The sequence below is a fragment of the Lagenorhynchus albirostris genome, chromosome 11 (genome assembly GCF_949774975.1).
Source record: "Lagenorhynchus albirostris chromosome 11, mLagAlb1.1, whole genome shotgun sequence".
Classification (NCBI taxonomy): Eukaryota; Metazoa; Chordata; class Mammalia; order Artiodactyla; family Delphinidae; genus Lagenorhynchus; species Lagenorhynchus albirostris.
The window spans coordinates 67,992,607-68,019,724 of NC_083105.1; the positions used below are offsets into that span (position 1 = coordinate 67,992,607).

Here is a 27,118-nt window from a genome sequence, read left to right on the forward strand (position 1 = left end):
CTGTTAATAACATAGCCCTTGCATGGACTCTTATCCCAGCTTTATTACTTCATTATGGGTAATTCAGGATACTTCAAGCCTTGAACTTGTATTGAGGAAGATCTGAAGTAACTTGTGTAAGAAACAAAAAAATTACTCTGAAGAAAGAAACCATCATTTTAAGCTTTAAATTATGCCTATAAAGCAGTTTTTGTTTTTTTTCTTAAGATACAAAATGTCAATATAGAGCCAATAATGCCCAGGTATGAAGGAAAACAAGTTACCAAGAGTGAGAACAAACAGAAACAACATAAGCATTCACTCAAAATATTCAGATAGTAGAAGTATCAGACATAGACCATTAAACAACTATGCTTACTAAGTCCTGAGAAATAAAAGTCAAAAAATAAAACTTGAGGCTTAAAATTTCAAGAGTGAAGTAAAAACTAGTAAAATAACATGACAAATTTGGGGAAAAAACCCAAACTCTCTCTATAAAAATAATGACTGAAATTAAGAACAGAATTAACAGAATATTAAAGAGAGAACTAATTAGCTAGACACAGGCTAGAAGAAACTGTTAAGAACAAAGCATGGAGAGACAAAGTGGTGATGAAAAAACAGAGGTGAGTGTAAGATAATAGAGGATATAGTGAGAACGTTTAATATGTATTTAATTGGCAACCCAGAGAGAGAAGTGGAAGAGAATAGCATAGTGGCAATATGTGAGAAAAATAGAAATTAAGAAATTATGAAAACTTAGGAATGAAACCAGTCTACTGATTCAATAATGACAAGAATTCCAAGCAAGATATATACATCATTTTATATATAGATATTTAAATCCACATCAAGGCATAAGCGTATCATTTTTCAAAAAGAGAAAGAGAATAAAACCAAAGAGCAAATCTCAAAGGCAGCTACAGAGAAAGGACAGGTTACCTATAAAGGAAATACTTAGAACAGCACCCACATTCTTAACAGAAACAATGGAAACCAAAAGGCAGTTAAATGATATATTTGAATGATAGATTCAGTATATTAAATGCAAAAAAGAATTCCAACCTAGAATTCCATGGTCAGCAGAATGTTCTTCAAGATTATGGTGAAATTAAGACATTTTCAAAAAATGACTGGGGAATATTATAACCTAATAATAGACCTACGTTTAAAGGAATAATAAAGAATTTACTTCAGGCAGAAGTAATGATGGAAAATGATCCCAGGTGGAAGATAATAGATGAAGAAAAGAAAAAAGAAAACGAATTGAGGGAAAGGAAAATGCAAATTAAGTCTAGTGCTACATAGATCAAGGACAAAGTTTTCAAACTGTACAGTATTGTTTGGCACAAAGTATTCTCTTTCCTCAACTGCCTCCCTTCATTCCCAAACACAAAGCCAATGCTGTTTATCACCTTGGAGCTGGACTCACACCAAAAGTTATTAATTCCACCCTGCTTGACAGCTATTTTCAGAAAAAGTAATGACTGATTATTAATGCATAGTTCATTTCTCTGGTGGAACACTTAAAATTTAAAAAAAGGTCATATAGGAAAGTTGACTTTTCTTTCTCCTGGTGTTCTGTTCCACGAATTTGCCACATTTACAGGTTTTTGTGTTAACACCCCCACCATCAGGTTACAGAACAGTTTCCTCACTACTAGAAACTCCCTGGCTTTCTCTCTGTGGTCACATCCTTTCATCCAGTAGAAGATTTTTAAAATTTTGGTGCAGAGTTATGTTTCATGGAACCTGTCCCTAAGTCGTCACTTCTAGATCATCGGAGAAGTGTGTTCTCTCTTTTTCTCTCATCTTGGCAGTTTGCTCATATGATCAGCGCCTCTTCCTGAGTGTGTTATACAAGTGCCAAATGTCTTCCAAACTAAATGGCATTGGATTGAGTATGATCATCTGACCCAAAGGTCAGGTGTGCAGAACATTTGCTGGTATAGCACTTCTGATCATGGGATCTAGCAAGTTGGAGGTAGCAGTAGCCCAGGGAGGAACCTGAGATCTGGGATAGATGGATTGATTTCAACCCAGGGAGCGGAAGTTGGGAAAAGGACACCCCAGGCTGAAGAAGTGCATGAGCAAAGCATGAAGGTGGAAAAGTTCAAGACACTGGGGAAAGCCATGGCTGTCCACACAGCTGGCGTGAAAGCTATGTGGAGTGGGATAGTGGAGAGTGAGACCCACAGGGATGCCAGAAGAAGGATTTTTATTAACTGATGGTGGGAGAACATTGACTCATTTCTGAGCTGGTGCACATCTGAAATGTGCTTCCAGAAGAATCATTGTGCAGGACAAACCAGGCTTCAGGGACAAGAATACTTGGGACATCCAGAAAAGGATCACGATGATACCACAGCTGCTCCTTTCGATGCTCTGTAGCGAGGGTGAGCTGGATGTTGGTATCTGAATATCATATGATATCCCTTATATGTGGAATCTAATTAAAAATGATACAATGAACTTATTTATAAAACAGAAACAGACTCACAGATCTCAAAATCAAACTTATGGATACCAAAGGGGAAATGTGGTGGTGGGGGGAAGTGATAAATTGGGAGATTGGGATCGACATATACACACTACTATATATAAGATAGATAACAAATAAGGACCTACTGTATATCACAGGGAACTGTACTCAATATTCTGTGGTGACTATGTGGAAAATAATCTGAAAAAAATGGATATATGTATTGATATATTTATAACTGATTCACTTTGCTGTACACCTGAAACTAACACAACATTGTAAATCAGCTAGACTCTAATAAAAATTTGAAAAAAGAAAAAGAAAACAAATTGAGAAAAGTGTAAAGATGTTAACATTACATTTTGATAAGGATTAATTTCTTAAAATTCTTACAGTAATTCTAATAGATTTAAATCTGAGTTTATAACTTTCATATTGATGGGAAAATAAATAAAATAGTAGAAAAATACTGATCCAACCAAAAAAGGACAAAAGGGTAAAAATTAAAGCACAAATTTAGATGATACATTTAAACTCAAATATATCAGCATTTACTGATAAATTCATGGGCCAAATATTCCAGTCAAAAGGAAATAATTATAGATGATACTTTAAAAACGTATGTGCACTAAGAGACATCTAAAGATCCAAAATGCTGAAAGTAAACAAATGGAAAAAAGAAGAGAGCAGGTTTTCTATATTAATATCAGAAAAAGCAGACTTTAAAGGCAAAAAGCATTTTCAGATATAAAGAGAATCACTAGAAAATGACAGCAGATATAAGAATTTTTAAATTGTATGCATCATTAAGATGGTCTCAAAATTTAAAATAAATTATTAGCACAGTGTAAAGAAACAAACCCCATAATTTTTTTGGGTAGCCTTAATACCTACATGTAGCTCTTAGTAACTGAAACAAGCAGACAAAAAAAAAAATCAGTAAAAGTATAGAAGAATTGAAAACAATGAATAAACTTGCCCTAAAGGACATAGAGATAACTATGTACTTCCAAAATACAGAATACAAATTTTTAAACACATCAGAAGATTTTCAGAAAGTGACTGTAAACAAATGGTTATAAATATGTCTTGGCATATTTCAAAATGTTGATATTACACAAAGTACATACTCTGACCAAAATTCAAAGGTGCTAAAAATCAACAAATAGATAATTTAAAAATATTCATATGTAACTAAAGTAATACTTTATATATAACTAAGTGCATATATTAGAAAAGTTTGCCTGTGAAGTAATGAACTAAGTATTCATCTCAAGATGTTAGGAAAAAAAAACAGTAGATAATGTACAAAATAAGAAAAAAATAAGAGCAGAAATTAATGAAAAAATACAATCAAGAAGATTAACTAAGGAGCATCTAAATACATAAAGCAAATATTAACCGACAGTAATACAATAATAGTAGGGGACTTTAACATCTCACTTATCAATAAGTAGATCAACCAAACAAAAATCAATAAGGAAATATTGGCATTAAATGACAATGAACTTAATAGATATAAACAGGACATTTCACCTAAACCAGTAATATACACATTCTTTTCAAGTGCACATGGAACTTTCTCCAGGATAAATGATATGTTAGGGCACAAAATAAGTTGCAATAAATTTAAGAACACTGAATTATGTCAAACATTTTTTCCAACCACAAGGCTATGAAACTAGAAATCACCAAAAAGGAAAAAACTGCAAAAAGCACAAACACATCGAGTCTGAACATCATGTTACTAAGCAACCACTGTGTCCCTGTAGAAAATCAAAGAGGAAATCAAAAGATACCTGGAGACAAATAAAGATGGAAACACAATGTTCCAAAATCTATGGAATGCAGCAAAGGCAACTCTAAGAGGGATGGTTATAGCATCATGAGCCTACCTTATGAAATAAGAAAAATCTCAAATAATCCAACCATAGGAACTAGAAAAATAAGAACAAATAAAACTCAAAGATAGTAGAATGAAAAAAGTCATAAATATCAGAGGAGAAATAAATGAAATAGAGACCAAAAAGACAATAGAAGAGATGGATGAAATTAAGAACTGGTTCATTGAAAAGACAAACAAACTTGATAAACCTTTAGTCAGACTCATCAAGAAAAGAAGAGAGAGGGCCCAGATAAATAAAAACAGAAGGAAAGAGAAGAAATTACAACTGATACCACAGATATACAAAATATCATAAGAGATTACTATGAAAAAGTGTACCCTAACAAACTGGACAAACTAGAAGAAATCGATAGATTCCTAGAAACATACAATCTTCCAAAACTGAATTTGGAAGAAATAGAAAACTTGAACAGACCAATTACCAGTAATGAAATTGAATCAGTAATCAAAAAACTCCCAACAAACAAAGGTCCAGGACCAGATGGCTTCACAGGTGAATTCTATCAAATATTTAAAATAAAATTAATATTTATCCTTCTCAAACTATCCCCAAAAAATAAAGCAGGGGAAATTCATTCTCTGAGGTCACCACTACCCTGATACCAAAACCAGACAAAGACAATACCAAAAAAGTAAAGTTATAGGCCAATATCCCTGATGAACATAGATGTAAAAATCCTCAACAACATATTAGCAAACTGAATTCAACAATACATTAAAAGGTTTATGTACCATGATCAAGTTGGATTCATTCCAGGGATGCAAAGATGGTTGAATATCTGCAGATCAATTAACGTGATTCAGCACATTAGCAAAATGCAGAATAGAAATCACATAATCACTCAATAGATGGAGAAAAAGCTTTTGACAAAATTCAACATCCATTTATAATAAAAACTCTCAACAAAGTAGGTATAGAGGAAAGATACCTTAGCAAAATAAAGGCCATATATGACAAATCTACAGCTAACATCATACTCAATAGTGAAAAACTAAAAGCATTTCCTCTAAGATTATGAATAAAACAAGGATGCCCACTCTTGCCATTTTTATTCAACATAGTATTGAAAGTCCTAACCACAGCAATCAGAAAAGAAAATGAAATAAAAGCCATTTAAATTGGAAGGGAAGAAGTAAAAGTGTCACCGTCTGCAGATTACATGATGCTGTATATAGAAAACCCTGTAGACTCTATCAAAAAACTATTAGTACTCATAAATGAAGTTGCAGGATAAAAAAATTAATATACAAAAGTATGTAGTATTTTTAAACACTAATAATGATCTATCAAAAAGAGAAATTAAGAAAACAATCTTATTCATAATTGCATCAAAAAGAATAAAATACATAGAAATAAATTTAACCAAATAGGTGAAAGACCTATACTGTGAAAACTGAAAGACATTGTTGAAAGAAATTGAAGAAGGCACAAATGGAAAGATATACCAAGCTCATGTATTGGAAGAACTAACATTGTTAAAATGTCCATATCACCAATGGCAATCTACAGATTCAATGCAATCCCTATCAAAATCCCAATGAAACTTTTTACAGAAATAAAACAAAAGATCCTAAAATTTGTATGGAACCACAAAAGACCCAGAATACCAAAGCAATCCTGAAAAAAAAGAACAAAGCTGGAGGTATCATGCTTCCTGACTTCAAATTATTTTACCTCAAGCTGTAGTAATCAAAACAGTATGGTATTGGCAGAAAAACAGCCACATAGACTGATGGAACAGAACTGAGAGCCCAGGAATAAGCCCACCCATACATGGAAAATTAATTTACAACAAAAGAGGAAAGAACATACTCTGCAGAAAACACAGTCTCTTCAAACAGTGGTGTTGGGAAAACTGAATTGCCACATCCAAAAGAATGAAACTAGACTACTGTCTCACACCATACACAAAAATAAACTCAAAATGGATTAAAGATTTGAATGTGAGGGGGTGGAGTAAAGATGGCAGACTAGGAGGACATGGCATTTGGTGGGTGGAATGTCCTAAAAATATCAATTAAGTCTATCTGGTCTATTGTGTCATTTAAAGCTTGTGTTTCCTTATTAATTTTTTGTCTTGATCTGTCTATTGGTATAAGTGGGGTGTTAAAGTCCCTCACTATTATGGTTACTGTTGATTTCTCCTTCTGTGGCTGTTAGCATTTGCCTTATGTATTGAGGTGCTCCTATGTGGGGTGCATAAATATTTACAAATGAAGCAACTGACAAAGGATTAATCTCCAAAATATACAAGCAGCATCTGCCGCTCAATATTACAAAAACAAACAACGCAATCCAAAAATGGGCAGAAGACCTAAATAGACATTTCTCCAAAGAAGATATACAGATGGCCAAAAAATATATGAAAAGATGCAAAACATCACTAATTATTAGAGAAATGCAAATCAAAACCACAATGAGGTATCACCTCACACTGGTTAGAATGGCCATCATCAAAAAATCTACAAACAATAAATGCTGGAGGGGGTGTGGAGAAAAGGGAACCCTCTTTCACTGTTGGTGGGAATGTAAATTGATACAGCCACTATGGAGAGCAGTATGGAGGTTCCTTAAAAAACTACAAATAGAACTACCATACGACCCAGCAATCCCACTACTGGGCATATACCCAGAGAAAACCATAATTCAAAAAGAGACATGTGCTACAGTGTTCATTACACCTCTGTTTACAATAGCCAGGACATGGAACCAACCTAAATGTCCATCGACAGATGAATGGATAAAGAAGATGTGGCACATGTATACAATGGAATATTAGCCATAAAAAGGAATGAAATTGAGTTATTTGTAGTGAGGTGGATGGACATAGAATCTGTCATACAGAGTGAAGTAAGTCAGAAATAGAAAAACAAATACCATTTGCTAATGCATATATATGGAATTTTAAAAAGTGGTACTGATGAACTTAGTGGCAGGGCAGGAATAAAGACACAGATGTAGAGAACAGACATGAGGGCATGGCAGGGAAGGGGAAGCTGGGATGAAGTGAGAGAGTAGCACTGACAAATATACACTAGCAAATGTAAAATGGATGGCTAGTGGGAAGCTGCTGCACTGCACAAGGAGATCAACTCAATGCTTTGTGACAACCTAGAGGGATGGGATAGGGAGGGTGGGAGGGAAGCTCAAGAGAGAGGGGATATGGGAATGGGGATATATGTATACATATAGCTGATTCACTTTGTTGGACAGCAGAAATTAACACAAGCCTGTAAAGCATTTATACTCCAATAAAGCTGTGGAAAAAAAAAAGATTTGAATGTAAGACCTGAAACCATAAAACTTCTAGAAGAAAACATAGATGGTATGCTGTTTGACACTGGTCTTAGCAATATGATTTTGATTCTGTTTCCTCAGGCAAGGGAAACCAAGCAAAAGTAAATCAATGAAACTACATCAAACTAAAAATCCTTTACACAGTGAAGAAAACTATCAACAAAACAAAAAGGCAACCTATTGAATGGGAGAAGATATTTGCAAATTATATATATGATAAGGAGTTAATATCCAAATTATATAAAGAAATTATAGAACTCAATTTCAAAAAAAGCTAACTGATTTAAAAATGGGAAGAGGTCATGAAATGACATTTTTTCCAAAGAAGACATACAAATAGCCAATAGAAACAGGAAAAAATGCTCCACATCACCATTCATCAGGAAAGTGCAAATTAAAACCACAACGAGATATAACCTCACACCTGTCAGATTGGCTAACATCAAAAAGACAACAAGGGCTTCCCTGGTGGTGCAGTGGTTGAGAGTCTGCCTGCCGATGCAGGGGACACGGGTTCGTGGCCCGGTCTGGGAAGATCCCACATGCCGTGGAGCGGCTGGGCCTGTGAGCCACGGCCGCTGAGCCTGCGCATCCGGCCACAACGGGAGAGGCCACAACAGTGAGAGGCCCGTGTACCACACACACACAAAAAAGACAACAAATAACAAATATTGGTGAGGAGGTGGAGAAAAGAGAACTCTTGTACGCTGTTGGTGGGAATGTAAATTGATGCAGCTATTATGGAAAACAGTATGGTGATTCCTGAAAGAATGAAAAACAAAACTACCATACAATCCAGCAATTCTGTGTCTGGGTATTTAAAAATACCAAAAACACTAATTTGAAAAGACATATTCACCCCTATGCTTATTGCAGCATTATTTACAATAGCCAAGATATGGGAGCAACCTAAATGCCCTTCCATAGATGAATGATTAAAGAAGATGTAATATATATATATATACACACACACAGGACTATATATGTATATGTACATATACATATATATATATATATATATATGTAGGACTATTACTAAGCCATAGGAAAGAATGAAATTTTGCCATTTATGACAACATGGATGGACCTAGAGGGTATTGTGTTTAGTGAAATAAGTCACACAGAGAAAGAGAAATACTGTATGATCTCACTCTTACATGGAATCTAAAAAACAAAACAAACAAAACCCAAAACAAAACAGAAACAGACATAGATACAGAGACCAAATGGGTGGTTACAAGAGAGGAGGGTGAAAAAGGTGAAGAGGCTTAAGAGATACCAACTTCCAGTTATAAAATAAGTCAGGAGGATATAATATACAGCATAAGTAATATAGTCAATATATTATAATAATTTTGTATGGTGACAGATAATTACTAGACTTATCATGGTGATCATTTCATAATGTATTTGATTGTCAAATCACTATGCTGTACTCCTGAAACATAATACTGTATGTCAACTATACTGCATTAAAAATAGAGGATCAACAAAGACAAGGTTAGTTCTTTGAAAAGACTAATATTGAGAAACAGTAAAGAATGATAAAGAAAAAATAGATACACATAACTAGTATCAGGAATAAAAAAAATCCATGGCTACAAACCCTGCAGAAGATTAAGAACAAGTTTATGGAAAAATTTGAAAATGTAGACCAAACTGGATAAATGCTGAGATAGGTGTAATTTATCATAACAAACTTAAGACAAAAATTAAAATGTGACTATAAATCAGCCTATAACAATTAAAGAAAATGAATTATCTACAAAGAAAATATTCTTGCAGAAAAGTCTCTAGACTCAAATGCCTTCACTGAGTTCTGCCAAACATTCAAGAAATAAATAATTCCAGTTTTATACAAATGCTTCCCCAAAACAGAAAAATAGTGTATAATCCCCAACTTATTCTACTATGCTAGTATAACCTGGAAATATACACAAGGGCAAGGTAAGAAAAGAAAAATACAGGCCAATAATATATATGAACCTAGATGCAGAAACCCTAAAGAAGTATTAGCAACTGAATTCAATGATATATCATCTCACACCTATCAGAATGGCCATCATCAAAAAGAACACAAATAACAAATGTTGGAGAGGATGTGGAGAAAAGGGAACTCTTGTACACTGTTGGTGGGATTGTAAATTGTTGCAGCCACTATGGAAAACAGTATGGAGGGTTCTTGAAAAACTAAAAATAGAACTACCATATGATCCAGGAATTTCACCCCTGGGTATATATCCAAAAAAACAAAAAACAATAATTTGAAAAGATACATGCACCCCAATGTTCATAGCAGCATTCTTTACAATTGCCAAGATATGGAAGCAACCTAAGTATCCATCAACAGATGAATGGATAAAGAAGATGTGGTATATATGTACAATGAAATACTATTCAGCCATTAAAAAGAATGAAATTTTGCAGCAACATAGATGGACCTGGAGGACATTATGCTAAGTGAAATAAGTCAGATAGAGAACAACAAATACTGTATGATATCACTTATATGTGGAATCTAAAAAAATACAACAAACTAGTGAATTTTTTTTTAAAAAAGAAGCAGACTCACCAATACAGAGAACAAATTAGTGGTTTTCAACAGGGAGAGTGAAGGGGGAAAGACAATATAGGGGTAGGGGATAAAGAGGTACAAACTATTAGATATAAAATAAGTTACAAGGACATATTGTTATACATATATTGTATATATTGTTACTAAATTGTATTTATACCAGATCATGTAGGTTATTTTAACATTAGAAAATTAATCAACATACAAGAATGTTCATAAAAGCACTGTTAATAGTGTAAAAAACTTGGAAGCACCCCCAAATGTTTTTCCAAGTGAGAATAAAAATATTGTGTTATATTCACACAATAGAATTTCATTCAGTAGGCAAAAAAAAGAATTATATATACATGCAATATATGGGTAAACTTAAGCAATAAAATATTATGTGAAAAAGTGCCACCATGATATCTTTTTACGTACAAACAAATAAAAAAGATATAATAAAATGTTTTAAAAAGAAAACAAAAGATTTCAGAATTATTTTTTCTTGGGTAGGCAGGGGATGAGATGGAAGTAGGTCATGTAAGTAAATGTCAGTTATTGTGAGTGATATAGTATTGCTTTGCATGGTAGTGCTAAACATACTTAATGTATTATTAAAAGCAGTTAACTAAAATAATTAAGTGAATACATAATGTGAGCATGAATGAGCCAGAGATGAGATAATGTCCTGACTCAAAAATTATGATTAATCTAATTCCATGTACCTGAGGTTCAAAGGAAAACTTTTAAGAAAAAGAATATATGAAAATTAATGTAACGTACCACATTAACTGAAAAATATATAATCATATGATTATCTCCACAGGTGCAGAAAATCATTTTATGAAATTCAACATCCATACATAATACAATTCTGAGAAAACTAAGAATGGAAAGAAAATTTATTAATCTAATAAAGGCAAACTACAAATAAGCCCACTGCATATATCATCCTTAATAAAGACATTATCAAAATCAAGAACAACTCAACTCTTCCCACTTCTACTCAAGTGTTGTATTGGTGGCTTTAGCCATCACAGTAAGGCAAGAAAAAGATTAGAAAAGTGCAAGGACTGAAAAAAAGTAAAAACAAAACTATCGTTATTCACGAAAATCCAAATAAATTGAATGTAAATCATTAAAATGTACTAAGAGGACTTAGTAAGCTCGATGGATACAAGATCAATATATAAAATCTAGTTTTATTCCATGTACCAGCAAAAGCTGTCAAATGAAAGTATAAAAATACTATAATTTACAACAGTATCCAAAAGTACCAGGTGCTTTGTAACATATCAAAATTATATAATTTGCTGAGAAACATTTTAAAAGACCCAAATAAAGGAAAATGTATCCCTGTTCAAGAACTGGAATTCAAAATTGTTAAAATGTGAATTCTTCACAAGTTGATCTATAGTTTCAGTGAAGTTGTAGTCCAAATTCCAGTTTTCTTGGGGAAATTGACATGCTGATGTAACTAGAGATACTAAAGCATGTATAAGGCTTACCAACATAATTATGCACGAAAGAAGGAAAATATAGAGCATGATTATATAAATTTTAAAAAGGGAAAGAACTAAACCGTACTGTTTAGGAATTCACGTGTGATTGGTAAACTATTTTTTTTTAAAAGCAAGGAGGAGCTTCCCTGGTGGTGCAGTGGTTGGGAGTCCGCCTGCCGGTGCAGGGGACCCGGGTTCCGGCCCTGGTCTGGGAGGGTCCCACATGCCATGGAGCAACTAGGCCCGTGTGCTGCAGCTGCTGGGCCTGCGCTCTGGAGTCCGCAAGCCGCGACTGCTGAGGCCCGCGTGCCTGGAGCCCGTGCTCCGTGGCGAGAGAGGCCACCGCAATGAGAGGCCCGCACACCGCAGCGGAGGGTGGCCCCCGCTCGCCGCAACTAGAGAAGCCCGTGCGCAGCAACGAAGACCCACTGTAGCCAAAATAGATAAATAAATAAACAAACAAATAAATAAATAAATTTTTTTTTTTAAAAAAGCAAGGAAATGAAGTCCAAATAGTGGCTAACTTGGCTGTGGAGGGAAGGCGATAAGGAGGGTTTAATATAAGAGAGCTATTGGAGAGTCTCTGGGATGTTGGTGACTTTTTTTTTTTTTTGACTTAGCAGAGGATACACAGGTTTTCACTTTGTAATTACTCGTTATATAGTACCTTATGCTTAAGTCTTTTTCTCTGTGTGCGTTTTATTTCACAATTAAAAAAAAAAGTTTCAAGTGCTCCAGGCAGAGGGCAAAAAATGTGTAAAGATACAAAGGCAAGCGACAGTGTCAAGCCATGTAGAAATCAAAGACATTCATTATGGCTAGAAGGAAGAGTGCCAAGGGAGTTGAAGGTGGAAAGTGACAAGGGATGAAGCTAAAGAGTCAAACACAATTTCATAAAATCCACTTTGAAATCCTAGTATAGTCTGAAGTCAGGGAGCCTGATTCCTCCAGCTCTTTTTCTTTAACAGGATGGCTTTGGCTATTCAGGGTCTTCTGTGTTTCCGTATAAATTTTAGAATTTTTTGTTCTAGTTCTGTGAGAAGTGCCATTGGTAGTTTGATAGGGATTGCATTAAATCTGTAGATTGCCTTGGGTAGTATAGTCATTTTGACAATATTGATTCTTCCAATCCAAGAACATGGTATATGTTTCCACATGTTTGTGTCATTTCCGATTTCTTTCATCACTGTCTTATAGTTTTCAGAGTAGAGGTCTTTTGTCCCCTTAGGAAGGTTTATTCCTAGGTATTTTATTCTTTTTGATGCGATGGTAAGTCGGATTGTTTCCTTGATTTCTTTTTCTGATCTTTTGTCGTTAGTGTACAGGAATGCAAAAGATTGTGTATTAATTTTGTATCCTGCAACTTTACCAAATTCACTGATGAGATCTAATTGTCTTCTGGTAGCCTCTTTAGTATTTTCTATGTATAATATCATGTCATCTGCAAACAGTGACTGTTTTACTTCTTCTTTTCCAATTTGGATTTCTTTTATTTCTTTTTCTTCTCTGATTGCCATGGCTAGGACCTCCAAAACTATGTTGAATAATAATGGTGAGAATGGACATCCTTGTCTTGTTCCTGATCTTAGAGGAAATCCTTTCAGTTTTTCACCATTGAGAATGATGTTTGCTGTGGGTTTGTCATATATGGCATTTATTATGTTGAGGTGGGTTCCCTCTATGCCCACTTTCTGAAGAGTTTTTTTTATCATAAATGGGTGTTGAATTTTGTCAAAAGCTTTTTCTGCATTTATTGAGATGATCATATGGTGTTTATTCGTTAGTTTGTTAATATGTAAGGCTTACAAATATGTATCACACTGATTGACTTGCATATACTGAAGAATCCTTGCATCCCTGGGATAAATCTCATTTGATCATGGTGTATGATCCTTTTAATGTATTGTTGGATTTGCTTTGAAATCCTATTAAAAATTTTGGAAGTTATCATAAGAGCCATCTTAAGGGGACCATTGAAAGGCTTTAAACAAGACAGACATTTTATTCTGGCTTTTGAGTAAAGAATAGGTTAAGAAAGGGCAACGATGTAGGCAGGAAATGAGTTAGGTAGCTGTTGTGGTATTTCAGAAGAAAAAGGGTGATAATCTGAACTGGGGAAATGGCAGAAAGGATAGCAAATACTGGACAGATTCCACAGCTACGAAAAGTAAGAATTTTCAGGACTTGCTGAATTATTGGATGTAGCAGTGATGAATAGAAAATAAAAGTAAATTGATGATAGTGGCATTCTGATACAGAAAGAGAGAGAATGAGAGAGAGAAACAGAGACAGAGACAGATACAGAGAGATGGGGGGGAGAGAGGGAGAGGGAGATGGGAGGTAGGGTGGGAGAGAGGAGAAAAGAACAGAATAGAGCAGAAAACAGTTCCCTTTGGGAGTCTCTGGGACATTCAAGATGAGATATTCAGTAAACAATAGGATTAACCAACCATTTGGTATATATTTATTAGATGTCTGCTGTTCTAGACACTGAGAATATAAGGGTGAAACAACAGAGGCCCTGCTCTTATGAAACTTTCATAAACCTGAAGCTCAGGTAAAAGCCAGGTGGAGAAAGAGAATTGAGAGCCACCATTTGCTTTACACTTTGTAATTTTGGAATATGAAAATTTAGCGAAGGAAAGTAAATATTTCTATAAAACCATAGCATGTGTTTCAATAAGTTGGCTAAAGAGCAAGCTGAAAGAATAATTATAGTAGGGCAAGGTGGCATGATTAATTTTTAAACCAAGTTAACTTGATCATGATTCAAAAGAAGGGTATGGGTGTCAGATCCTCTACTTACTAACTACATGATATCAAGCAAGTCATGGGCCACTCTTGTTTCCTCATGTACAAAACCGGGTAATATTACTATTACACAGAGTTGATGTGCTGATTAAATTAGGTAGTATAAAAGCACCTTGCTCAGGTCAGAAGAGTGGCTTGACACTGAATCTGAATCTGGAATGCGGATAATAGGGTGCTTTTAGATGTTGTATGGAAAAGCACATCATTAAGCACGTGCATGTGACTGAAGAGTTAAGTAGCTCACAAAATTGAACAAGGCAGGATTTCAAAAATGTAAACTTAGTCTGATTTGTGTTGATTTTATAAGTAAATAATTCCATTCATTTGTGTGTTGAATGTGACTCCATATGAAAAGCATTGGAATAAAGAGTAACATTTTCCCCCAATGCTTACAAGTGTAATCTACAATAAAATTTCTTCCAATGTAGTGAACACTTGTTCGATGTTAAAACATTAATTATAGTTCCCAAAGGACGCCTTATAAACAGTGGAGCTGGTGAAAATAGAAGCATATCTGTGGTCTCCACCAACTTTACAAAGCAAGGAGGCAAATGTGCGGGAAAGGCTCCCGGGGATTAGAGGGAGTCAAAAGATGGTGTCTAAAAAGTGAAAAATGGGGGAGGCGGAAATCCAGAAGCGAGTTGCTCCAGATTCCCTGTGCAATGTGTATGAGCTGTGTGGTGTGTCCTTTCCTTGAGCACAGTACATGCATCTGGGTTCAGTAAGCACATGTCCCTCTCTGGCAACTATGTACTAGGAATTGTGACGTTGTCTCAACCTATGGGAGGTCATGGTGGTGTGGCTCCATTCACTCATAAATACAGAGTTTGGGTTTTTTGTTTTGTTTGGTATTGATTCATTTAAGCTAGAATGGTCTACATAAGCTAGGTTGTTTCGTTAGTATCTCTAACATGATGTTTAATAGGTATCTCAACTGAACATTTAATATTTTATTGCTCAAACCAGAAACTTTGGAAGTAACATCTCTTTTCCTTTTCTTTCTCTGATAACCAGCCTTTTTGACATAATAACTTGGGTGTTTAATAGACACACGTGCAAAGAGAAATCTTGATTCTCATCTCCAAATCTGCTCCTCTGCCAGTTTTCCATCTCTAAGTGGCACCATCATCTGCCCAGGTGCTCAAGGCCACAAGTTACAAGTCATCTTCGGATCATCTCTTTCTATTACTCCTCATGTCTATTTTTCCTCTATGATATATTCTGAATCAATGTTCACCCCTCCATCTCCACCACTAGCATTTTGATGCAAGCCAACATCATGTCTTGCCCAGGTCACTGTTTCACATTGTCTTCCTACAATCCATTCTGTACACAGTAACTAGAGTAACTATTTTTCAAAACTGACTACAATTTCACAATGGCTTTCTGCTCTACTCTTTAGGGCGACCCACAGGCTCCAGACCACATCTTGCCCTTTACTGCCTTTTGGAGCTACCTAATCTCGAAGGACTCTCCAACTTTTTCACTCCCTGTAAGCCACACTGGCCTTTTTTCTATTCTTGGAACATGCCAAGCTTGTTCCTATCTCAGGGCTTTTGCATGAACCATTTCCTCTGCATGGAATACTTTCTCCTGGATCTTCATATGGTTGATTCCTTCTTGTCATTCAGTTCTCTAATTAAGTATCCATGGGAATTTCCCTGACCATACAATTTAAAGTGGCCTCTTTGGGTCACCACCCTGTTTTATCTTCTTTATGGCAAAAACCCTTATGGGCTTTTCATTTAATTATTTGCTTGTTTGTTTGGTTTTGCCTGTATAACTCCACCAGAATGTAAACTGCATGTCCTGATACCAGGTATCTTATCTGATCTTTCCCATATCTGTTCAGTTTCTAAAACAGTGACTTAACACACAACAGGTAATAAATATTTGCCAAACTAATAAATAACCCCCTCGGGTCTAATATGTCAGCAAATCCTTTCAGTTCTCCTTCCAAAATATATCTAGAATCAAGTTGCCTGAAATGTCCTCTTAATTGGTCTCCTTGCTTCCCTCAGCAGCCAGAGCAATCTTTAAAAATGTAAATGAAATTATATTGTGCATCTGTTTAAAACTCTCCATGGCTTTCCATCTCCCTTAGAATAAAATCTTAACACCTAAGGTGATCCAGCCTCTGACTGCCTACCAGTGCTCCCATATCACTACCTCGCCTATCCCAACTTCTGGTTTTATGTCTCTCCCTAACCCAACTTGTCAATTAAACTTTCTGGATGTTGGGTTCTTCAGTTGTAAAAATAGTATTTCTGGGAAGGCATAAGAAGCTCCACAAATATTTACTGGACATCTGCTGTGTGCCAGGAACTCTGCTGGGCCCTGGGAACAGAAATGTGAACAGCCTTAGTCACTGCCTTTGAGGAGATCAACATGGCAGTAAACAGACCACATTATGGTGCAGTGAAAGCTATAACAGAGGGAAAGCTGGGTGACATGAGGTCAAATGGTGCTGAATCTATTGGCAGAGGCTGGGAAGGCTTCCCAGAAGAGGAGACAAGCCTTGAAAGGTCCTTTATCGATTGTAAAGCACACTAGAAATGCAAAGCGTGTAAGTTCGTATTATTGTTCAAATACAGAAGTTAAGTGTAAGGTTTGTTTTCAGTAAAGTCTGCTCTGCCTTAACACATGTTTAGGCAGAAAAAGCTGTTTGAGTGAACTGAATTTCTAGCTAACTTGAAAACCCATTTTGTTCCAACTTGCAAATATTTCAAAAATTGAATAGTCCATTGCTTGCTTTCAAAAGTGTAATAGACTAAACATGATTGAATCTTTTCTTTCATGACTGCAAATAATAAAGTGCTCCAGGGTCCTGTTTCTGCAAATCAACCACTGCTGTGACTCTGTAGTGCAAATATTGAATATGTGGAAGACTGGACATAACATGTAATGAGCCAACGGCATCCAGGCCTGAGAAATCGCCTTTGCAAAAATCCATGATATTAGGTTATTTTTGCATTATTTAACTCTTTATTACTTTAAAAAAAATTCATTGTTTGGGGACTGGGATCGGTTAGACTGATTTTTATTATATTTATATTATACACGTGTATAAGTTTGCTAGGGCTGCCGTAACAAAGCACTACAGACCAGGTGGCATAAATATCAGAAATTTATTTTCTCTCAAATCTGGAGCCTAGAAGTCCAAGACCAAGGTGCCAGTGGAGCTGGTTTCTTCTGAGGCCTCTCTCCTCTGTCTTCTCCCCGTGTCTTCACATGATCTTCCCTATGTGTATCTGTGACTTAATTTCCTCTTCTTATAGGGACATAAGTCATGTTGGAATATGTCCCACCCTAATGACCTAATTTTAACTTATTACTATTAATTACTTAATTATAGTCACATGTTGAGGTATTGGGGGTTAGGACTTCAAATATGAATTTGGGGGAGACATATTCAGGCCATAAAATGTGTATATGATATTTGTGTATATATACATATATTAAACATGTATTATCTATTTTATATTAAATATATGCATATATACACATATAAAGATGTTTTGAGTTCAGTATATTTATTGATATCACTGGAATTTAAGTGAGGTAAACTCTCCCCACTTCGGGTAGAAGAAAATCTATGATACTAAACTCAGGGGGTCTGCTGGTGGCATATTATATCTTATTTAGAAAAAACCCATTCTATTAATGCTATTTTAAGGGCATTTCAATGACCTTTATCTCTGCCCTCCATCCCGTTCTTATCCAGAAACAGAGCCCACGTCTCAGCCCAGCGCTCACTGACACAGAGAAGATGGCCACGGTACCTGAACAGACTGCAGTAAGTGCCTAAGGGCAACTTGGCACTATTTTTGCAATGTGACTGGGATAATTCAAATGGATGTCAAATATATATATATATATATATATATATATATATATTTTAGCTGTACGCGGGCCTCTCACTGTTGTGGCCTCTCCCGTTGCGGAGCACAGGCTCCGGATGCGCAGGCCCAGCGGCCATGGCTCACAGACCCACCCGCTCCGCGGCATGTGGGATCTTCCTGGACCGGGCCAGGCGGACTCACAACCACTGCGCCACCAGGGAAGCCCTCAAATATATTTTAATGTAGTTTCCTGGCAGTTTTTAAGCCTGTCATTTCCTTATCGTGGTACTCAAATTTCATTTCATTAAGTACTAAGTTGCTTCATGATACATTACAAGAGAATCCCAGCCAGTATTTTACAAGTGTGAGGAAAAACCTAGAAGTGGTGTGTTCTTTCTCATTTGAGTAAAATAAAGTGTTTCTTTAAACTTATAGTCTTTGTTCCCTTCCCTACCCCAAATTTACCACTCCACACCAAGACACATGAAAATGCTGCACTGAGAAAGCATAGCATGTAGTGGTTCTACTCTACCAAAGCTGCAGATACGAATAAAACATGCATATGTTGGGACACGGAGCTCAGCATTCCCATCCCTTATGGATGGGGGGAAGGGTGGAAGCCTGGTGGGACAGGTGACTGCTCTGCCCTAAGCTTCCAGAAAACTCTGGGGAGATGTAAGAAGAGGAGGGCTGAGAAAACTGAAATGCAGTGGGCCTACAGAGAGCAAAGCTATGGTGAAATTCTCCATTTTTCCTACAATGACAGCTGCACTCATTGAGTTATCATAGTGAATCCAATTGCCTCTGGCGTGGTTTGGTTACTAAAAGAATATTCAGAAGCAAGGCCAGCTTCACAAACAAAGGGACTGGGGATCATACTTACACAGTAGGATTTCAGGGGCAAAAATGAAGTTCCCAATGACTTCCAAGTCCTCCTTCACATGCTTTCTAATATCTGAAATTTTGCCAAAGGTAATTTCCTTTTAAATTAAAATGTCATTAAAAAAATACTTAAAAAATAATTACTCATTCCTGGCTCCCCTTTGTTCTGGACTTCGCACAGGTGAAGGGGGTAGAGAAAGGTTATTAAAGAGTAGGCAGACTTGAGGTGGATGGAACAAAAGAGTCCAATTAGTATTGTACTTTGTGGGTTCTTAGGCAGATTGACAACGATTGAAATCCATAAAGTCCAAGATTGACTTTATCTAGATGTACAGAAAAAAGACAGTCTTTCCTGGGTCAATAAAATAACTGTCATGGGCCAAGGATTGCAATCGGTTCACTACATGTTCGTGTGTGCCTGCACGTCTGAGTGTATATGTGTGTGGGCTTATGTGCGTTTGTGTGCGAGTGTGTATGCACATGCAGGTGTATTGTACCTGTGTGTGTATGTGTAAGGGGGTCAAGGCAAAGACAGGCGATAGAAATTGGAATGAAGTTACAGGTATTTTCCTTGAGTAAGAAGGGAGTCTATAAGGGTTAGGGCATAGGGGAAGGAATATTTACCAAAAAAGATGAAAGAATACTAAACTTTGTAAACAGTACAAAGTTATCAAGATATGGGGGAGGTGCGTTGACAGCCAGGGTGATGGATCACATCCCAGGAAGTCCTCATCTTCTGAAAAGGCCCAGCCAATTGGCAGAGTGAGGCAGACAATCATACTTCTCAGAAGCTTCTCTTGGCATTTTTGGTATTTTTGTTTATTATTGACCTAAATTTCTAGTTTTGCATCGGTTTGTTATAGGACCTCCCAAGTCAGCCTATACAACCTATACTTTGCTAAGCTAGTAAATTACAGTGAAACTCTGGTGTGGACAGTAAGAGGCAAGACCCTGAAACTTGTAGAAAACTCATGGTTTATGAAGAAGGGAGTGCTTTGGATTTAAAAAGTGAGTGGCGTATTCTTAGCAGCTAAGGAAGTGCCAATTTGGGGAAAATTAGAATATTTTTTAACAGTGTTTGTTTGGAACCATGTATGAAAAATAAGTGAATTTTAATTTTGGTGGTAAGAAAGACTCTCTCAAATATACGTAGAAACTGAAGGATTGAGCTCCAAATGATGGTCTAGGTAGAAGCCCCCATGAGGAGAGAAGGCCTGGGGTGAGGGCTGAGGGGACTTTGACACAGGTGAAGGGCCCAGGTCATCTATAGGAACAGTGGCACTATAATGCTGGAATAAGGGAAACAGTGCAAAGAAATTCGTATGGAGTGGCCTAGGGACCAGGGACTAAATGAAGGTTCAAGGAGATTTTTCAAATTCTCATTTTACAACTTTTCCCCAAAGTTCATAGTTTCAACATCTTCCTGGGTCTACAACCACCATATGTGGTTTACAGAATGAAGTATTCTGAAAAGATTTAAATTCCTAGAAAGTAATATAGGGCATTATATTACTGCTTGCATGCAAGACCAGGGCAGAGATGCAATGGGGATTATATTCTGAAACTATTAAGCCAATATATTTTAATCTTTGGTATCCTTGGTGATTCCTAATTTCTAATATCTCAGGGATCTTCTATCAAGAGGACTGGATACAGGATGGATATAATATAAGATAAATTCCTGTCCATGGAAATAGGAGAAATCTGCTCTTCCAGCCATGGAGTATTGGAAATAAAAGAGGGAGAGAAGAAGGATGAGGAGACCAGACTGCAAGTATCTTTTTCCCCTACACCACCAGGGTCCACTTTAAGGAGGAAGTAGTGACATGCAGAAATGCCCAGATGAATAAGAAAGCACTCAAGCACGTCAGGGCTTCTCCGGCTGTAGCCCAAGGAAGGTGGCAGGTCTTTCCCACAAAAGAATGATATCACAGCTTTAGGGCATTTGTAGAAGGATGGGGCTAGGTATAAAAGATTAAACCCATTCCAGATACCTCCTGGAGAGGACAGCAGAGGCCTGCAGTCAAGACAAAAGGACTGTTGAGACTTAAGCCAGGAGAGGCGAATGGAATTCCTAACTAGAAAAGGACTTAAAAGGTCAGACAGAATCATTTGTACCTCAGCCATCACTGTCCACAGATAAGGCTAAACCAACAACTCCACTGTGGAGATCAGCAAAGATACAGAGACTTTCCTTTCCTCTGTTATCAAGTAAGGCAAGAAAGTCAAGAGGGTGGGTGGGGGAAGGAGATTTGAAAAACTGAACATTAACCCAAAATAGACAGACTTAACTAAATAAGACTGAGCCTTCCAAAAGTGACCATTTAGACCCAAAGCCTCCGAGGTATCACTAACTAGTAATTTAAATTTTTGTGATAATCTCCCATATTTCCAAATCCTAGTAGCTACATGACAGCTTGTAAGGAAGACATGATCAGTTAGAGATCACAATATAGTCAAACTTCTTTGCATACCTACAACACATATATGCTTGAGATATCTCTATACTGAGATGGGAATGATATCAGTAAATAAAACAAAAAAGCCCATAATTAGAATCTTATTCAAAGACTAGGTCACTGGCCATATGAAGCCTGTGGCTGCTACTGCCTTGAGGTCTATCCAGAAGTAGACATCTTCTCCTATAAACAACTAAAGTTTACTTAATAGTTTGGGAGAAGGCCCCTCAAATTGTTAGAAAAGGGGATAAAGAGCCTTTTCTTCTCTCTTTCTGATCTAATGAAGATATAGAAGTTCAAAAATTGAGCCCCAGTAAATATAAAATGTTTATAATAGGACAGCATTTTAGAGATGTATGGAGTCTTAATCTATATACTACCAACATGATTCATCACTGATGATATTAAGCTTGAACACAGAGCTGGGGTAATGTTTTCCAGATTTCTCCACTGTAAGGTTACTTTTTGCCCCTTTCCCTACTCTACTCTTTGGAAGCAAGACACAAACTTCAGCCTATGCTCAATGGGTGAGGAGTTAGGTTTCACTATCTTTAAGGGAGGAGTTTCTCCATAAATTATTTAGAATTCTTCTATATGGGAGACTTCTATCTTCTTCCCCATTTATTTATTCAGTCATTTATTTCTATTAGTATGAACTCATGAATATTTATTTGATACTTGACATGCCTCTATCATTTTGGTTTTGAACACTTCCTTAACTTCTGGTACAACAAGATACTCCAGGATCATTTTATATATTCTCTGACCCAGACCTAGAATCAGTCATTTCTCCTAAGTGCCCTGGTTCCTTTTATTGAAGAACAACGTTAGAAACCAAGATTTGGGCCCCAGGTGTGTTCTTTGCTACCAGAGTGTCGTTCTGACTAAGCCCTCTCAGGGCACAGAACAGGAAATATATGTATATATTTTCTAATCCATATATACAAATGTACCTAAAATTATTTCTGTAAGTATCCATCTGTCTCTATATTAAGCTAAACATGAGTTTATACTGATGTTTCTGACTCTAATCTAGTACCACATTATTCATGGTGGCCTTCCCCCAACCCGCCTTGCTTATTTCTAACTTTCCTCTTCCACAGTGAGAAATCTGCTTAAAACTATGCACCATTCATTTATTCATTGATCAATCCCAGTATGCACGTGAAGCAGGCTCAGAATTGTTAATTCTGACAATTAACCCTTGTCCCCATGAGAAATAACTTTACCCAATAAATACAGTTCTTTATGTCTAGTTCCCTTTTTCTTGGACTTTCATTTCCCAGTCAAAACAGTTTCCCAAAGTTACTTAGATCGGCATCTTTTTTTATCTCCACCTTTCATGTCATTAAATATCCTGCCAAAGCATAGCTTCTAATGGCTGGATAGTGTTCCATAAAACAAGCAAGCTAAAACGAACATTTCCTTACAATGTTACTTTGAGTTGCTTTAATTATTATTCTGAGCACTTCATGTCTGTCCAAACACATAGATAAACTTAGATAAGAAAATTGTCTACCCAGAATCACAGAATTTTAGAATACAAAAAACTTTGGTTATCACCTAGTCTATTCTTGCAATCAATGCTGAAATATTCTCTCTCTGGCAGATATTTTCTGCAGGAATGTTAAATTCACTATTTTCCAAGGAGAAAGGGCCCTCCTTTGACTAGCTGTAATATTTAATATCTTCTCACTTCTAGTGTCCCCTAGTAAAATGCTGTGTTTTTGTTGTGGTTGTTAGTACCAGCTTTTAGGACATCAACTGTAATCTTTATTTTCAACCTTGCAAATATGCTTTAAAGAAATCAAATCCTTGAAACTCCTGAAGATAAAATAAGAAAAACAGCAATTGGCTTTTTATATGAGCACTTAAGTGAAGGTTCTGTTAATACGTCATGCTTTATTGGCATATTAAACTACATACTGTGCAACTTCTTCTTACCTAATTCTTGTAATTGAGAAAAAAAAGATATACAATTACATTAATTTAAATTACACAGAATGTTCTGATTATTACTATTGGCTTATAAGACTTGTTACCTTAACATATCCAATCATCAGCAAGTTCTTTTAGTCAAATTATATCGATTAAAAAAATAATATAGGGAAGCAATGTGATACAGGAGAAAAAGTATATTAAACTAGGGACCAATAGTCCTGAGTGTTTGTTGCCATAGAGACATTAATTAATTTTGTAACCTTGAATATGTCATTGGACTGACTTTTGTTTCAATTTCTGTGTCAGTCATATGAGGGTATTAGAACATAAGTAGATAAACTCAAAGGATTCTTGGACTTTATTTATTTAGTCAACCCAAATTCATTTGCAAGAAGAAAGAAAGGGTTATAGCAATTTATTTGTGGAAAATGTGGCTAATCATTGTTAACTGTGCCAAATGTCTTAAAATCTTGGAATAAGTGAGGCTGCTCAGTGCAGTATTGTGCAGATTCTGAAATCAGCCTGCCCTCACTCGAATCTCAGCTTTGTTATTCACCAGCTATGTGACCTCTGTAAGCCACAGGTTTTCTTTAAACTGCAGATAATGATGATAATCACCTTTCAGAGTGGTGGTGTGGATCAAATGAAAGGATGACTGTGAACAGCCCAGTCCTGGGCATGCAGGAAGCACTCAGCAAATGACAGTCATTTTGGAATAGACTTATAAGGATATTCCAGTAGTGAGGCAATGACTGAAAAGGTAATATGGTTGAGAATCTTATAAAAGGGACTTGAAGCTACTGCTAATTCTTCTGTGGAGGTTTGGGCTCCTGTATGGTTCACATATAATACTCTGGGTAGAGTAATAGCTACTCGGAGGGCAAGATCAGATGGTGGTGAATTGATCACCACAGTCTGTCAATAACTCAGACTCACAACTGGAAAGGTAATTGTAGCATTGTGCCAAACTCACTCAGAAAGGACTCCATTTCAGCCAGAAATATGGTGGCCCTAACCCCAAAGAATCAGTCAGAGCAGCAAGTGGAAAAAGGTAAAATGTCCCTGAAATTGTTCAAATGTCTGAAGTGAGGAGATGGTAGAGGATCCCAAACCTGTATGTAGGATACCAGACTGTGTTTATGACATCTTCACATTCTGAAAATACTTCTTTTTGGTTTTTTTTAATGTTTAGTACTGGTCTTCTGGGACATTTTGGACTCTATTAACTATGATAACGAGAAACGAAGAATGTGTGTCTTATAATGCTTGGCCCAGGTTTTGGTGATGGTGGCAGGAATGTAAATGAGACAACCCCAAGGGAAGGGCAAGACCCCAAGGGACGAAACTGGGGCTACTTGCACTGATGAGCCCTCCCCACAAGGATGTCCTCCTTCCAGAACAACTCTCTGCTAAAAAAAATATATATATATATCAGAAGGTTCTAGTTTTGTTTACCAAGGAAGATTGTACTCATTTATTCTGGCATCAGAAGTTGAACAAATACTTATTAAATGGTTAGTAGGCCCTGGGAATACTGAGCAAAACAAAACATGTTCCCTCCCCTAAACTCACAGTTAGAAGATCATGGTAAGAAAACCACAAAAATGCAGACTTTCTTAGCATAATTGGGAATAAAGCCTAAACTGTAAATCTTAGTCTTTCATTGGAGATTAGAGGACTCTTAAGTATCTTCGACTCAAACCCAGGGGAAACACAGCATTGGGCCAACACTGTTGCTTGTCTAGTTCTGAGTTTGGAGCTTAGTTATGGTCAATAGGCTTTTGGCAGTTCCTAAGAGGCAGTCTTATCTTTTCAGGTAAGTCCATGTGTTTAACCCACCTCTCAGTACCCCAGTGCCTCCGAGAATTGTGGGCAATTCCTGCTCTGAAATCTCAGCCCTGTGACAAGATTCTTAATGGAAAAAAAATCTTTCTTTTTGCCTGGTACCCATTTGGACCCTAGAATACTGACTGTTCCAATCTTCCTATATGAGTGCTCTTGTTACTTCTTGCTTTATCTGAAGGCTTTATTTCTCTGTGCTTCTTAACCTTTGCTTTCTTCAAGGGTCTAATTAGAGCCAACTTCCTCTATGATTATTTCCATGACAACCTTAATCCTCTTTCGTAATGTTCCATTTCCAAATGGAACTCATAGTCAGCATGAGATAATTTTTCATGAACCATCTCATGTTACCTACCATTGGTTGTATTTATGTGTGTTTTGATTTGCCCAAATCATTTGCATGGATCTTGGGAGCTGAGATCATGATGCAAGTTTTCTCTCTCTTCCACAATTCGAGCCCAAAATGGGGTCTATTTTAGCAGCGTATTGAATGCTTGCTTAAAGTACTGCTGATTCTGAACTACATAAGACAAATATAAGGACAGGTTTAAAGAAGAATGGCAGAGAGCAACATTTATTTCTCAGAAGTTCACTGAGCCAAATTGAATATGTGTTATACTAAGAATATATTCAATTCCTAAATGCGCGTATTATAAAAAAAATATTCATAGTATATGATGTGTTGTCTAAAGCTCATCAAATCTTGAAGGAGTTCTAACATATCTTCATCAATTGATGAAAGTATTTTATTTCAGCACCCATAAAAGAACATCCATCTAAAATTTCTAAAGAGGCTTGACAAATAAATGTGTTGCATGTTTCTGTATTGAATACCAAACTAGATGAAAACAAAACAATGTTTTAATTTTTATTATTTCTCTCCCTCTTCATCTAAAGGACATTATTGAGACAACTGGTGAACTTTGAATAAGGTCTGTGAATAAAATAATGTAGTGATGTGAATATTCTGATTTTGGCAACTAGACTGTGTGAGAAAATATCCTTATTTTAGGAAATAAAACAAAGTATTTATTCTTTGCTAAAAGAAAAGAGTTTTAGGAAGTACAGTGAACTATTTATCCTTTCCTGAAAGAAGGACATTATCTCACATGACTGCAGTCTAATTATCAAAATTAGGAAATTAATATTGAAACATTACATTTACCTAATTATATAGCAAGTGAGAAAGAATGATAAAGCAAATGTCTTAAAAATTTGTCAGCTGGGGAATATGGATGAAAGGTATACAGGAATTCTTTGTACTATTCTTACAACTTTGTAAGCTGGAAATATTTCAAAATAAGAACATTAGATTTGTCATTCAAACCGGTAAAATATTTAAAGTATTATTTATGCTGGACATGCTGTCTTAGTCTGTTTGGACTGCTATAACAAAATACCATCGACAGGCTTACAAACAACAGAAATGTATTTCTCACAATTCTGGAGTCCAGAACACCCAAGATCAAGACACCAGCAGATTCAGTGTCTGGTGAGAGCCTGCTTCCTGGCTCACTGCCAGCCATCTTCTTGCTGTGTCCTTACTTGGTGGAAGAGGTGAGGGAGCAACCTGGGGCCTCTTTCATGAGGGCACTAACCCCATTCACGAGGCCTCCA

General features: G+C 36.4%; 1 protein-coding gene across 12 annotated transcripts in view; it reads right to left on the reverse strand.

The window, feature by feature from the left end:
• The window catches only part of TMEM117 (transmembrane protein 117), a 564,965-nt gene that overhangs the window by 182,730 nt on the left and 355,117 nt on the right, over positions 1-27,118 (reverse strand). The window lies entirely within an intron of this gene.